The sequence below is a fragment of the Quercus suber genome, unplaced genomic scaffold (assembly GCF_002906115.3).
Source record: "Quercus suber isolate HL8 unplaced genomic scaffold, Cork oak 2.0 scaffold_67, whole genome shotgun sequence".
NCBI lineage: Eukaryota > Viridiplantae > Streptophyta > Magnoliopsida > Fagales > Fagaceae > Quercus > Quercus suber.
In genome coordinates, this window is record NW_027069532.1 from 1140030 (window position 1) to 1155218 (window position 15189).

The 15189-nt window shown below is 38.1% G+C and overlaps 1 long non-coding RNA gene across 1 annotated transcript; it reads right to left on the minus strand.

Moving 5' to 3' along the window:
• Positions 1–999: 999 nt before the first annotated feature.
• Positions 1000–5648, minus strand: LOC136067315 (uncharacterized). The gene is made up of 3 exons (XR_010628789.1): positions 5468–5648; positions 4807–4864; positions 1000–4309 (listed from the first exon to the last, which is right to left on the minus strand). It is a non-coding gene; the product is annotated as an uncharacterized LOC136067315 (long non-coding RNA).
• Positions 5649–15189: the final 9541 nt, after the last annotated feature.

The window sequence follows — 15189 nt, forward strand, 5'->3', positions numbered from 1 at the left end:
GCATTGACACCATTATCATCTTCTATCAAAACTTGCTGGCAAGTCACAGGATGTGGATGACATTAAAAATGAAATCTATTCCAAATAGTCAGTTTTGTATGCTACTCTATCACATAGATTTTCAAATGTAACACCCTGACTTAATGGAATCATAGAAGGAGGTGACTCTTCATAATAAACCCTATTTTTGCCATATTTAATTATTCCACCGAAATGGATGAGAAAAATGAACAACTTTTTTGTCATTTACACTAAAACATAACAATAGTATTAATATATTAATACTACACAACCATTACAATGCAATACAAGAAGGTAATCCATTAAAAATATTCAATGTTTAAATAGTTAGAGCTGAGAGAATTCTATTAAAGAGGATTGGTTTGCTGATAATTTATTACTGTCCATCATAGTAGTTAAAATTATTTTTTGTTTCCATTTTTTTAAATAACTTAACAAAACATTAACATTTAGAAGGATCTATTATGGTTATGTTAATTATTTTATGTAGCTCTTCATATTGCTTATTCTAAAATAAGACAGATTATATAATGTTCTCATGCTTCCATGTGATGATTATCAAACAAATTTCTAATATCGTACAATTTTCTTTATTATTATTATACCTAAAACTTAGATATTAAGGTTTATGAGCATATACTAACCTCTTTTTTTTTTTTTTTTTTTTGGTTTTCTTATAGCATACATGTTTATTATAGGCTAACAAAGTAAGCATTTCTTTAAGGAAAATTTATGACAATTTTGAAATATATTTTTGCTATATAAAATTTTTGGCAAGAATTTATTGACAAATAATTTAAAACATATCATACAAATTAGTTCACGTTGCAAAACACATAATACAAAAACAAGATTTTCATGAACAAATAATTTATTAAAAACAAGATTTTCATGCTTAGCCATGTCCCTAAAACATATCAACATGAATATTATAAAAAGAAAAGTAACTACTTAAGAGATGTAACTTACCTTGTAAGAGATAAAGAATGAATAAATATTTGCAAGTGTTGTTCTTTATAGTTGTTTGTAGAATGTATGGCACAAATGAATTGAAAATGGTTGATAGAATTATTAGAGGAGTAAGAGTGGAGAAGAAGGTTGATAGAATTTTTAGGGGGAAAAAAGTAGAGAATGAGAACCGTGAAAACTTTAGTAGCATTAGTGTTGTATAAATAGGATGCAAGTTTCATATAAGTTAAATTCTTAGATTTTAAACTGCATAACTAGATATGCCAATTGACCAAATACAACACAACATAGACCAAGATGGGACACTTTGATACAAACAAATTACTTAACTATAAACATATATTCACTTTTACTTTTGTTTTGTTAGTGTGTCAGCAAAGAATCAAACACAAGAATCTTGTTTCTTTGTTTCATAGGGAAAATCATCCAAAGAATCTTTGTTTCTGTCTTTTTTATTTATTTATTTTCTACAGTGTGCACATTAATCATCTTTTTCTTCCATAATTTTCTCTCTTTGAGGGGGGTATGGATAGGTTCTGGAACACATTCACATATTAGCACTAGCACAAAATAAGAATCCATGTATTTTTTTTCTTTGGTTGAGAATTGTTAATGTATAAATTTTCTGGCCCTAATCTCATTAGCCCACTCACTAAAATACCAATACAAGCCCATAAACTACTTTGGACCCCCTCAAATATTTCCAACATACTACCCAAATACTTTCCACATATTACCTAAATATTTCCCCATGTTATTACACAACTTGGGCCTTCACAAATATTACCCAACTTGGGCTCCCACAAATACTTCCCATACAAGCCCCATAAATTATTTTGGGCCCACACAAATACTTATCATACCATTACCAAAATTGGGCCACTAAATTATGTCATCCCTATAAAAGCCCAAACTCATTTACCTTGTGGGCAAAACCCAAAAAGCTCAACAAAACTCTCTTACAAAACTTGTTGCTATACGGCACCTCTAAAGCACATTACTACATGGCACCCTAAAACCCGTTGCTACACGGCACCTTTAAAGCACATTACTACGTGGCACCCTAAAGTCCGTTGCTACATTGCAACTTTAAAGTCCGTTGCTACATGACAACCTAAAGCCTGTTGCTACACGGCACCCCTAAAGTCCATTGCTACATAGCAATATTTTTACAAAATCACAAACTATTTACAAAAGCCCAAATATTATTTTGGCAACTTTTACAAAAAAGCTCAATATTATTTTGGCAACTTTTACAAAATAGGCCAATATTATTTTGGCAACTTCTACAAAGAGCCCAATACTATTTGGCAACTATTTACAAAAAGCCCAATATTATTTTGGCAACTATTTACAAAAGCCCAATACTATTTTGGCAACTATTTACAAAAGACTTAATATTACTTTGGCAACATTTTATCAAAACCCCAAAACTATTGGGCAAATAATTATTCTACCAAAGCCCAAAAATTATTTGACAAAAGAATTATATTATGCTCAAAGCCCAAAACAATCCTTTGGCAAAACATAATTTGATATACTAAATTCCCTAACTCATGGGAAACATAAAATTACCTATGACATATTACCCATATTTCAAAACAATTTCTTCTACAAAATTCATGGGAACTAGGCTTATTTTTTCCATAAGAAACTCTAACTACAAAAGCCCATGTATGTTATCCATGGCAAAAATATTCATTTTGTAGGGATGAACAAGCCCAAAGAAGCTCAACCAAGGCCCAGCCTATGTGTAAATCTTAGCAACTAAAGCTCACTTGAGTAACTAAAGTGGTTAGACTAACCACTAGTCAAGTTTCAGCACAACTAAGCTAACATTTGAGGCCCACTACCATCATTTTCAGCTTGTCAAATCAAATCAGAAAGGGACGCATGTCCAGCTGAGCTTACACATTTCCTTGACTAGTTGATTTTCATGATTATTGATATGACATAAAGCTGTGAAGCTTCAGCCAGCTATTCTCTCTCTCTTCTCCAACACAATCGGTTAAGGAACAAGGAGTAGTCATGAACAGACCATGGAAGCTACTGGAATTACTTATAAACAGCTCATTATCATGCCAAAAAATGTACATTTTTTGGTTCATGAACCAAGCACATGAACCCTAATGGGGAAACTTAGGGAACTGTGGTTTAGAGAGCACCAAGGAGATCTCTAGCAGAGGGCTCCAAGATTGACACTTGGCTTGGGGTGACATAATCTGCCCTAGGAAGTGTGGTGGGCTTTTTTTGTGTTTTAGGCTGGATTGCTCTTGCTGTTCCACGACCCATGATCCTGGGGTTGGAGAGGCTGGACTGGCCTAATTGAAACACACCTTAGGCTAGCTTGTGAGCAAGTTAGGCCTTTCCTGTGCTGACGCGTCCTGGCAAGAACCTTGAACGTATCACTTGCTCACGGCAGGAAAGACTATTGCAAATGTTATAGCAGGAACAAGATGCAGTAGGATAACTAAAACATTTTCTACTAATAACAATAATACATGAATAACTCCACGAAGGAAGATATCACAGTATGATTACGAGTGACAAGGTCACGACGAAGAAACACTAACAGTAAAATAGCAAGTTAGTCATTAATCAACCAAAACAAGAGAAAAGAAAATCCATCTGCTAATGGAATGGGCTTAGCAGATACAAATCCAAAAAGGGAACCAATCTCCAATGTGTGTAACCTCAGAGGTAGTTCTTGCCGTAGAAATTACACACTTTGGAAAAATGACCTAGATGGCTTAATCTTGAATTCCTGGTTCGTTAGAGAGTGGGCTATTTAGAGGGAGAGAAGTGGGTAGCCTATTAACGCATGTTTTTGCTCCTATCACTCATGTTTTTACATTTCTTTTTGATTTCCTGTATTCTTTCTTTCTTTCTCTCTTTGTTTGCTTTGTTTTCTATTCTTTCTTTCTATCTTTCTGTTTTTCTGTTTTCCGTTCTCCCCTTTTTCACTGTGCATGTTTATGGCCTTTTATACTGCCTGCCATGATAGGATTTGCCATTTTTACCCCTTAACTGCTTTTGGCCTGTTGTGGATATCCTTCCAAAACTACCCACTGGTCTGTTGGTTGCCCATCCACCACCACTACACTGTGTTGGCTGTGCCATGCCTCATCCCTAGACAAAAGTGGTTTTGTTTTGTCTCTTACCTCCCTTGACACTCACATCCGGCTAAGGGTTAAACCTCTCCCTTACCAATCTCTATAGCATGCATCTAGTGATTCCAGCACATGTTTACCTCTTTTGGGTGAGATGTCATGCAAAGTGAAAAGGCACTGACCTGGATCTGATTCTGCTGTCACAAAGACTATGAAAACCAAATCAAGTGATCACCGGGAAATCAGACATGGCATGGTGTTAAAACCACATAAAACTCACATGTTACATATACTTTGAAATGCATAGTTTATGTCTAGGTAATTTCAAAAAAACCTTAAATAATCTAACTTCCACAAAGTTTGTAAGGTTTTCAACTTCATTCTTGTCAAGAGATTTTCTATCAATTTCCTACATAATAAGACAATATAAGCATCTTTAAATTTTATAATATACCATAAAATCCATGATTTCCTTGTCAAAGATTAAATAAAAGATGCTCATTTTTTCATATCAACAACTCATGCATTTCCCCAAATGCAATACAAAAATGATGCATTTTCATATAAAATAATATATAATATGGTCACAACACAACACTTTTAAAAAACATATATCTGTATATAATTTTTCAAAATGTGTTTGACCCAAAAACAATAATTATGAAACATGATTATTTTCCAAAAATCTCATTAAAAAACTACTTACCTCACAACCGCAAAGCGTAATTCTTCAAGCTCCAAGCTCCAAGGAGATTAGCTAGAACCTAAACAATATCAAGTAAACCTATCACAATAAGTATAGAGCTTGGAATTGTATCTAGCTAAAATTTAGGAATTGCCAAATAAGCACTTAATTAGGCAAGCCTAGTATTTAACCTCATCAATAATAATATATTCCGCTTCCAAAGTTTCTCAACAAATTGATTCACAAGGCAGAAACTCCAATTTATAAAGTTAACCCATTTAATATCATCTCCAATTTTATGACTAGCTTCCATAAAATTTACACTACATCATTAAGAGACCCATGAAAGCAAAATCAAAATATCCTCAAAGACAAGAAATTTAGAACTTCAACTAACTCCAAGTAAACCCAATTGCAATGGAAAAATTAGATTTACCAACTATCACGTGTTACAACTCAAAACCCCAAAATTTTCCACCATACATAAACATTAAGTAGTGATCATTGGCACAAACCATATACCTACTCATCAAATAATTCCACCAATACAAAACCCATACATAAAAACACATAAATATAACTTCCAATGCTCATAAATCACATGAGTATCATTATTAAAGCTTAGATAAAAATAACCTCAAGCAAAAGTGTAAAACCTACCAAAAAGACTAGAAAATTTTACCTCAAAAAAAGGATGTGAAGGTGCTTATAGGTTCTTAAGAATTTTCTGGTGATTTTGCCGGAAAAATGATGGTGGAAATGGTGGTGGTATGGAAGTACTGGTGGAGAGGATGAGAGTGATAGAGATGAGTGTATGAGAGAAAATGAAAAAAGAAAAAAAGAAAAGAAGGGAAAAGAGTGAGCCGGCTAAAGAGATAAAGAGATGAGTGAAAGTGAGTGGTGGGGAAGGGTGTTAGGTGGGGCACATGGGAACTTTAAAAAATATGATCTTTACTTCTTCTTTTTTTGATTGATTGGGACGTTACACCTGAGCCTTGTGTGCATGCTCCACTTCCATTTGAGCCTATTACTTTTCTGGCTTTCACGCGTTTGCCATTGCCTCCAGGTTTGTCTGATTCTGCTGCACGCTTTGGTATTAGTTTAACTCTTGTGGCATGAATGATACATGGGCCTTTGTGCTTTCGTTCTCTACATCCCATCCCTTCTTCAGATTGGACATTGCTTGGGTATGGGCTTTCCCCCTTGTACTTGGCCCATGTCTTTTTACCCTGCATCTATGGCCTAGCTGGTGCTCCTGCCATGCACTGCATTGCTCCTGTTATAATATCACTTATCCCTTTGCCTTGTTGTTACTTTTGGGCTTACGAGCTGAAGCATCTGTCATGTCAATTTCTTATATTATTCCTTCTTTTGGTCTTATTGCCTAGCACTCTTGCTGGGCCAACCCATTCCGTACCTTGGGCCTTGGCCCATTTAATTCTTTAGGCATCCTCAGCACATTTCGTCCTACCCTACTTCTTTCACTCCCATGGGTTTTTTGCTAAATCCTTTGGGCTTTCTTGGCCCAATTACCATATCCTTACCTTTCGGGCTTATTGGCCTTTTAGCCAACCCCATGAATTTACTAATTCATTTCTTTAGGCTTCCCCAAACCATTTTTACTTTCTTTCTATCTTTTACAATTCCTATGGGCCATTATTCTTGCCATTTTAGCCCAATGGTCTTTATTTTACTATTCTCTTTCTCCATCTTTTTCATATTGTTGGGCTTCTTTTGCCATTGGGCCCTTGTCAAAAATGGGCATCAACATTTGGCTCCCTGAGCATATGAATTGCTCCTACAGTTCATATGCGAATATATATATATTAAAAAAAAAAAATCTCTTTTCTCTTTTCTATTCTTTTTTTTTTTTTTTCGTGGGTTTTTGGAACAGTGGGCTTTGCCTTATTTTCTTTCTTGCCATGAACAGAGTTGTCTCTTTGAATTCCCCAGTTTAGTAGTTATTCTGAAACAAAAATTTTGCTTCATTAATATGATGCTTCTTTTGGCGGCTGACCTGTTGCCTCCTTTCACGTCACTTTTATTGTCTTTAGTCCATAAACTCTTCCCTTTCCCATCATTCACTCAGACTACTTTCTTTATTCCTTTCTCTTCACCGTGTCATCTTCCTCAAAACCTCACCACCCATCTTCCGCGTTCAAATAATCCGTTATGTTGCTTGCGAAAGATGAAGGTTCTTCTCGCCGTAAGGGGAAAGAAGTTGTCACTGATGATCCTTTTGCCAAAAATGTGGGCGAAGAGACTCCCCTCTCTAAATCGGACAGCTCCGAGAAGGAGGAAGAGGGTTCAGACCCAAATAGTGAGTGTCATCCCCTCATCGATCTATGGGCGAGCTGTGTGTGGCTTTCTATTTGCCGCTGTGATATGGAGGTTTCTTGGGCCCCTTTATATTCCACTATTCTCGATCTTGATATACACCAAGGGATATCACTCCTTATGCCCATCCTTTTCAAATTTGGGTCGGGTACTTCCTTGGGTTGGAAGGAATGGGTGAACAAGGAGTTGTTCAACGTGGGTTTCATGGCGACGTTATAGCAAGCCGGTATGTTGAAAGCCATTGTTTCATCTTGGTGCTTGTTTAACTATCGTACCTTGTTCAATCTTCGTCATTTGGTTCGCTGATGGTGTAGTGCCTATAGGAAAAACATAGTTTATATTGCAAACAAAACATACACAAGGGAAAATTAACGGATCTACTTCATTCGAAATTGATAACATGTACTATGTAGATTTCAGAATTTAAGAATAAGAGAGTATACCTTGGTGCGGTGAAATTCAAAACCAAAGATTAGAAGTACTTGGGAGCACTTTTAATCTTCACTCCAATTCCAATTATGCCCAAGAAGTGTGGTCTCTCAATCAGTTTACATGTATGTGTTCAAGAGAGAATAAGAAAGTGGCTTACACTCACATACACACCATTTCATACCTTCCATACATTACAAAATTCTATATGTTTCTCTCCTTATATATAACTAATAATCTAATTGGGCTAGCTTTTTAGGACATTCCAATTGGGCTTTATTATGTGGCTTGGAGTGGGACCAAGAAGGACAAATTAGACTCTAGGTCTAATGGGTTTTGGGCTTTTCTATCAACTCTTGACAAGTCCAAAATTACAATTAATTATATTTAATACTACTATATAAATATAATTGTACTCTAAGCCTTATTAATAAATTATATCTCAAGACTTTATTATACATTCAACTACTTCATTAAAATATTCATAGTAATATAAAGTCATGAATGTTGACTGCCACTTTGAAGATTACTATATCTTAATCATTAAGTACCTGGTTTAATCTTTTAAGTTATTCATCATATATTTATGAAATCCAATTTCATAAATATATACTTTGGTAACTTCTTACTAAAGTGCTTAGGCCTAACACTCTGAATAACCATACCCATTAAACTTATCTCAAGAGAATATTTTATATCTTCATTAAGAGATTATGAATTCCATCTTAAGAATATATGTTCTTTCAATATTAAATGTGGTTGCCCAACATACTGAGGTTTTGATCGTGACTTAAGATTTCACTCCTAATATATAAAAGCAACCTACATTTCATGATCAAGTTCATTATTCTCTCAAGATTGAGAGTTCATGTAAATAGAAGTCATGAGATTTATTATTCATTTGACAGTCGTTAGTAAAATAATAAATCTCACAGCGATCCAGTTCAATATGTTTTAACACTTAAAACATATCAACTAGAAGTCTCCGCTTCCATGATCAAGACAAATCATCTTTGTTGATATGTTATTGTCTTTGCATATTGAATGCCTAATTTCATCAACAACTACGAACTAAAATTTTGAGTTTACAAAGAACTTATGGTTTATATCTTCTGTGACTAAATTACATAAATCAAATACTATGCATCTCGTGGATTATATAATAATGTCCAAATATTCATGTTACTATTATTTTAGAAAATTTAAAAAAAAAAACATTATTAATCATAACATAATATCATACATAAAGTCATACATAGCATCATATAATAAGATTTAAAGGGCACACATCCTAACAGCGCCACCCATACCTTTTTCCTTCTTGCGACAAGATCACCGTGACCTTGGAGGATGTGGCAAACCAACTGTTGTTGCTTATCCTTGGTGATATGGACCCGAGCAATATTGAGCTTTCCGCCAAGGAAGAGGCCGTGGAGAACGAGTTGAGGAAAGGGATGAGTGGGAATGTGAAGTTGTCCCATTGGGTTGGGGCTTTTTCCAAGGCTTCCAATGTTGTCTACCACATGACCTTCATTGTATTTTGGTTTTGTAAGTTTATCTTTGGCTCTCACCCATATTATGCTGTAAAACCTTTTTACTTTTGTTTAGCCATAAAGTTTTTTGCCGGGGTGAGTTTGTCATTGGCTCTTATGTTTCTGGGTTATTTGTATGTGTAGTTGGACATTCTACAGGGTGATGAGAGGCAGGCAGGTTCTTGCCACATAGTTACTACTTCTGCCACAGTACCATATTGCAACATTTGTTGTGAGAACGTTGTGCCAAGCATTTGGCTAAGTGCAAGTCTGTTCGTTTTGCCAAAGAGAAGTATTGGCCTTGTCCGAAGGTTATTATTGATTTTTGTGTTCGTTTCATTTCTGATTTTCTGTTGGCTTACGACTGGGTTGGGTTGAAGCCATTTGGGTATCCTGCCATTGAATTCTTTAACAGGGGAGATGGCTTTTGTTAGAGGGCTTATAGAAATTTAGGCAATGGTTTCACTTGTATTGATTTGGTCATGGGTCCCTTTACAGACACTGCTGGGACCACCACCCCGTTGACTGCCTTTAATGATAGGTGGATCACGTACTTGGTAGCCACCAATGTTGGGTGGTTGCCTTATCTAGCCAATAAGGGTATCCATTTCGTTCACTATTCTGCCAATAGAGAGAGGAGATAGTTTGGGTTAGATCAGGACATACCCAATGATTTTACTACCATCCTAGAGTCTACTACTTCCATCTGACCTTTTCTACGCCATAGTGCTTTTGAGTTTTAGAGCAAGCACTTTACAGCAGTCACCATTTCGGGTTCACAGAGAGAGGGCCTTTACACTGCTGCGATGCATGGGTATTGGCAAGCCGTAATGACTTCCTTTGGGCAAGCGTTGTTGGGTGGTCGTGGGTTTTTCCTTATTCCTCCTGAGGGTCTTCGTGGCATTATTTTTGCCAACCCATGGTTGTTACTCCCCACCAAGTCTGTGGTGGCATATGCTTGAAAACAAAGCAGGTCTGCCATATTTGAGTGGCAAGAGAAGGAGAAGGAGTGGTATTTGTATGCTAGTGAGTATCTGCAGGTTGGGAGTAGAGGGTGAAGGTGGTGAACCATCTTGTGCTCGTAAAGAAGGGCTCGGTGTCTCGGACTGCTAAGCTCAAATCTGCCAAGAGATGGGATGATTCTTCCAAGACTTGTTCTGACATTGTCCCCTATGAGGGGGGGGGGGGGGGCTTCCTCCTATTGGTAACATAGTCCTTGTGAGCTCTCCTCATTCTTCTACTTGCACTCGTTCCAGTAGGCGTTCTACTACAAGCAAGCCTAAGCCTTTCGCTCCAAGGCCGGCCCTGGATGCTCCTCCTTCTAGCAGGACCCATGGCAATAAGAGGAAGAAATCTCCACCAACTCCATTTGTCATTGTCAAAAGGAGAGTATGTTATCTCTAAACTTCACTTTTTATTTATCTCAACTATTGATGGGGCTTTCCTGTGGCTAACTCTATATATGTGCTTATTCATCTTTTTTTTTTCTTGTCAATCTAAGCATAAGGAAGACATTTCTGCCACTCACCCCATATTGCTTGATGAGCCTGAGTTTAAGGTACATTCCTTTCCTTTGCATGCATCTTCATCGCCACGTGTTGCCGTTTGCTTTTTCTTTCTTTTGCATGTTTATTTATTGCTTCTTCCTACCTTAACACTCACCTTTTTTATTATTATTTTTTTTTCAGGTTGATCCTGAGCCCCTTTCTTTTTATCACCCCATGAGTGGGGAAGTTCCTGCTGCTATTGGCATGCCCATGAAAGGCTTCTTCGATGGGGCAGATATTGTGGCATAGCCTCTGCTTCTACTGCTATGTAGGGAGCGCCTGTTAAGATCCCTACTTCCCAAAAAGAGGTCACTCCTACAGACACATCTCAGATTGGGAGTGCTTCTCCTGCTACTCCTTCTGTCATCTCTGCCAGTGATACCTTCATTGCCCTCTCCTAGGCCATGAAGGATGACTTCTTTTTGGTGGTCACTTCTTCCTCCATTCCTAGCTCTGCCACCTAAGGGCTTGATGTAGATTTGTCTTCTGATAAGGGGTTTGAGGAGGTCCTTAAGGATTCTAAGAACGAGCCCGTCATGAAGATGAGGGTTTCTAATTCTGATGAGGACAGTGATGGCGGTGAGCAAGAAGCCGAGGCTATGGGTATGTGTCTTTTGTTCTTGATAAATCTTCTTTGTCTTTTCTTCCTGCTATTTCCTGGTACAACTCTCTAACTAATTTGCACATCATTCTTTTTATAGCCGCAGACATTCTTGAGAAGCCTAAGACTGAAGCAGGCTTCGCGATGCCCATGGCTCCTACTTCTACTACACCCGTAGCCCTTACTCCTATGGGTCCTAGTAATTATTATTGTCTCTTTTGTACTTCCTTCAATTAAGACTTCCATCCTCACATTTGCCCTTACCTTTCGCCAACTCATACTTTACCTCGTATTTTTCTCAGGTTTGACTCTTGTTAAGGTGGCTCCGACCTCTCGGTTTGAGGTTAGTAGCAGTTCTACCACTACTCCTGACCTAGGGAGTGAGGCTACTACCTTTTTCATCTAATTTGACTAGCTCGAGACCAATGACCTTGATCCTACAGACTTCTGAGGTGCTAGAGCTCCTTATGTTGACTTTTATGGCTTCTAGGTTCCTAGGGAGTACATCACCCACTTGGAGGCAGTCTATAACAGTCGTGGGGACTTCATGCAAGGATTTCTTTTTGGTCGATCCATAAGGGAGCACTTCCTTAAGTTACTAGGGAGTGTGATGAACGACATAGAGCATAACTTCATCGATACTGTGTTGTTGAGAGATTGCTTAAGCCTTCTTTACGAAGATGGTTCAGCCTACTGTGAATGCCATAGATGCTTGCATCAAGGTTTTGAAGAAGGAGGTGGCAGACTTAAAAGCACATCATGAGCGCCTCCTTTCTGGTGTAACTAGCCCTAGTCGCTTTGGAGATCAGACCCTTATTTCAGGCCTTTGATTAGACTATTACATTATGTATCTTTATTTCCTTCCCCATGTTTACTTCTCTCCCCTCTCTCCCTACTCAGTACACTTCTTTATTTCTCTAGCAGTTATTTAATAAGTCTGGTATGACTTATCTATTTTGGGTTTGTAATCTATTATGCCATATCTGCTACAGCTATTACTATGTTTTTTATGATACAGTATGTTTTGCTAATATTCCATGGTCTTCATTACCCCTTGTGTTTTTGTACTTAATCATCAATTACAAATGAAAACACACTACAACGCTTTCTTGTGACATTATCCCTTGCAAGGGTGGTCATTTGGAGGAAAAAAATAATGAAAGAAAGGAATAACTACTTAATGTTTCTTAGGCATAATAACACTTTAACCATTTGCCATTAATAGGGTCCATTAAATCTTTTCTATCCATCTAGGCCAAATGGTAATACCCATTTGCATTTGTTTCCCTTACCACGAAGGGTCTCTCCCATTTTGGCGAGAATTTAAATGGTCCTGTCATACCTTGCTTAACGTGGTCCGCTGTCTTTTATGCAAGCTGTCCTTTTGCAAACATCCTTTCTTTAGTTGTCCTGCCATAAGCTTCGGTCATCCTTTGCCTGTATCTGCGGTTGTGTAGTTGGGCTTCCTCCCATTTTCGTCCAACCCTTCCAAGTCCTTGCATCTTTCTGTCGCAAAGACTTCCTTCTTTTTTTCTTTCTTTCATGCCTGCATAACCCTTAAAGAAGGTATCATCACTTCTACAGGGCTTATCACCTCCATTCCATAGATTAAAAAGAAGGGAGAAAATCTTGTGGCAGATTTTGGGTGAACTTCTATAGGCCCAAAGGGCGTTTGGCATATGCATCACCCATCCTTTGGTGTATTCTTGACTTATCTTTTTGATAATCTTGATGAAGGTTTTGTTTATTGCCTCTGTCTTCCTATTCCCTTAGGGGTAATAAGGCAATGACTGATGGTGCTTAATCTGATAGAACTTCAGCATCTTTCTTACTTCTTTGTTGACAAATGGAGTACCATTGTCACTTATGATTCTATGAGGTACTCCAAATCGGACAATTATGTTTTCTTTGATGAACTTCACCATAGCTCCTCCCGTGGCTTTGTGGAATGGTATGGCCTTTGCCTATTTAGTAAAGTATTTCATAGCCCCACTAAATTAAGCCCCCATATGTGAAAAGGCCATGAGGTGACCATGCTATGTAAGCTTTGTGGGTGGGTGTGGATTAAGTTGGCTTGCACTTGGCAACTGTGGTATTCTTTTATAATTCTGCTATATCCCTCTTTATAGTGGGCTAGTAATAGCCCATCTGCAACATTCACCGATATAGCTTCTTTTTTCCTTGGTTCTCTCCATATTTTGCTGCATGTACCTCCTCCCTTATCATTTCTCCAGCTTCTTCAGGACCTAAACATCATAATGGGTCCCCGTAGTACCCCTTTTTGAAAAGGATTCCCTCATGTAAGAAGTAATGGATTGCCAACTTCTTGAGCTTATATCTCTCACTATGCTTTTGTAGCAGGACACATTCTATCAAGTATTGCATGAATGGGCTTCTCCAATCTTCATTGGTAAATATGACATAATTTTCTTCCCTATCTACAACCAAGTGACGGGCCTCACACTGGGTTTGGACTAGGTCTGCATCCTTACCCATGTTTGGCCAATAAAAACCCGTCCTCTGGAGCCTATGATAAAGGCTGATCTCACCACAGAACCCACAGGTTTTTCCGTGCACTTCCTGTAGTTTTTTTTTTTTTGGGACCTCTTTATGCCCCACGCATCTTGACAAAATTCCTCCTAGTATTCAGCAATACAATTCCCCTATCATCAGGTCATAGTCCTTTAATGTCTTTAATTCTACCACATCTCGTTCCTTCAATAGGGCTTCCTTAATGGGAACCCTCCAATCCTCTTAGCATCCTTACTTTTCTTGGAACATTTCCTGCAGTATTTCAATAATGGACTCTCTTCGCTTGTTAATTTCAACTTTGGTACTATTTCCTTCAAAGGCTATCTATGAGCCCAACGCAGCCAGCGCATTTGTGTACCGATTTCGCTCTTCTAAGCGTGCTCTATCTCAAATGTAGAAAACTTTCTTCCATTTTCTGGGCCAATGTCCTGTACGGGACCAAACTTGGTTCCTTTAAGGAGAAACTCCCCTTAGCTTGGCATACCACCAGATTGGAGTCACCTATCACCTTCAAATGTTTGATCCCTATCTCAAGGTATGTGGCTAACCCCGTGAGATAAGCCTCATATTCTACAGTATTGTTTGAACACAGAAACTCCAACTTGAATGAGAGTGCCACGATCTCTTCTCCTTAATTGAGAGTGCCACGGTCTCTTCTCCTTAATGGTAAAGGACCACTCTTGTGTATTTCGAATTTGCTGTAGAAGAGCCGCCAAACTTCGTGACCTATTACTCTTCGATTACTTCCGCTGTGGCCACTTCTCCTAGAATCTCATCGTCTAGTGAAAATTCCTCTTCTCTCAAAAATTGGGCCAACAAGTCCACTATGGCCTGACTTTTTATCGCCTTGGGTGTTCTTGCCTTCAAGTCATATGGTGACAATTGTAACAACCACTGAGATGTCCTTCCAGAGAGGATAGGTTGTTGGAGAATGGCTTTGATTGTGTGAGACTTTGTCATCAAATGTATCTCGTAGGCCAAGAAATAATGACATAGTCTTTGCGATGCATAGACTATTGCCGGGCGTGCCCTTTTTGCTCTGGGGTAGTGGGTCTCCACATCCCTTAAGGTGCGACTTATGTAATAAACTAGTTGTTTGACACCACCTTCATCTTCTTGTGCTATCAAAGCACCTATGGCAGATGGGCTTGAGGCCAAATAAAGTAGCAATGGCTTTTTGCAGATTGGGGATTGTACTGTAGGGAGGTTCGTCATGATCTGCTATAGCCTTTGAAAGGCTGCCTGTTGCACCTCTCCCCACTCAAAGCCTTATCCCCTTTTGAGTAATTTTGTAAAAGCTAAGGTGATTGATGCTAAACCAGAGATAAACCTCCGGATGTAGGAAACCTTTCCCAGAAAGCTCTTCAATTCCTCCACTATGCCTGGTGGCTTCATGGTTGCTATAGTCGTGGCTTTAGTTAGGGTA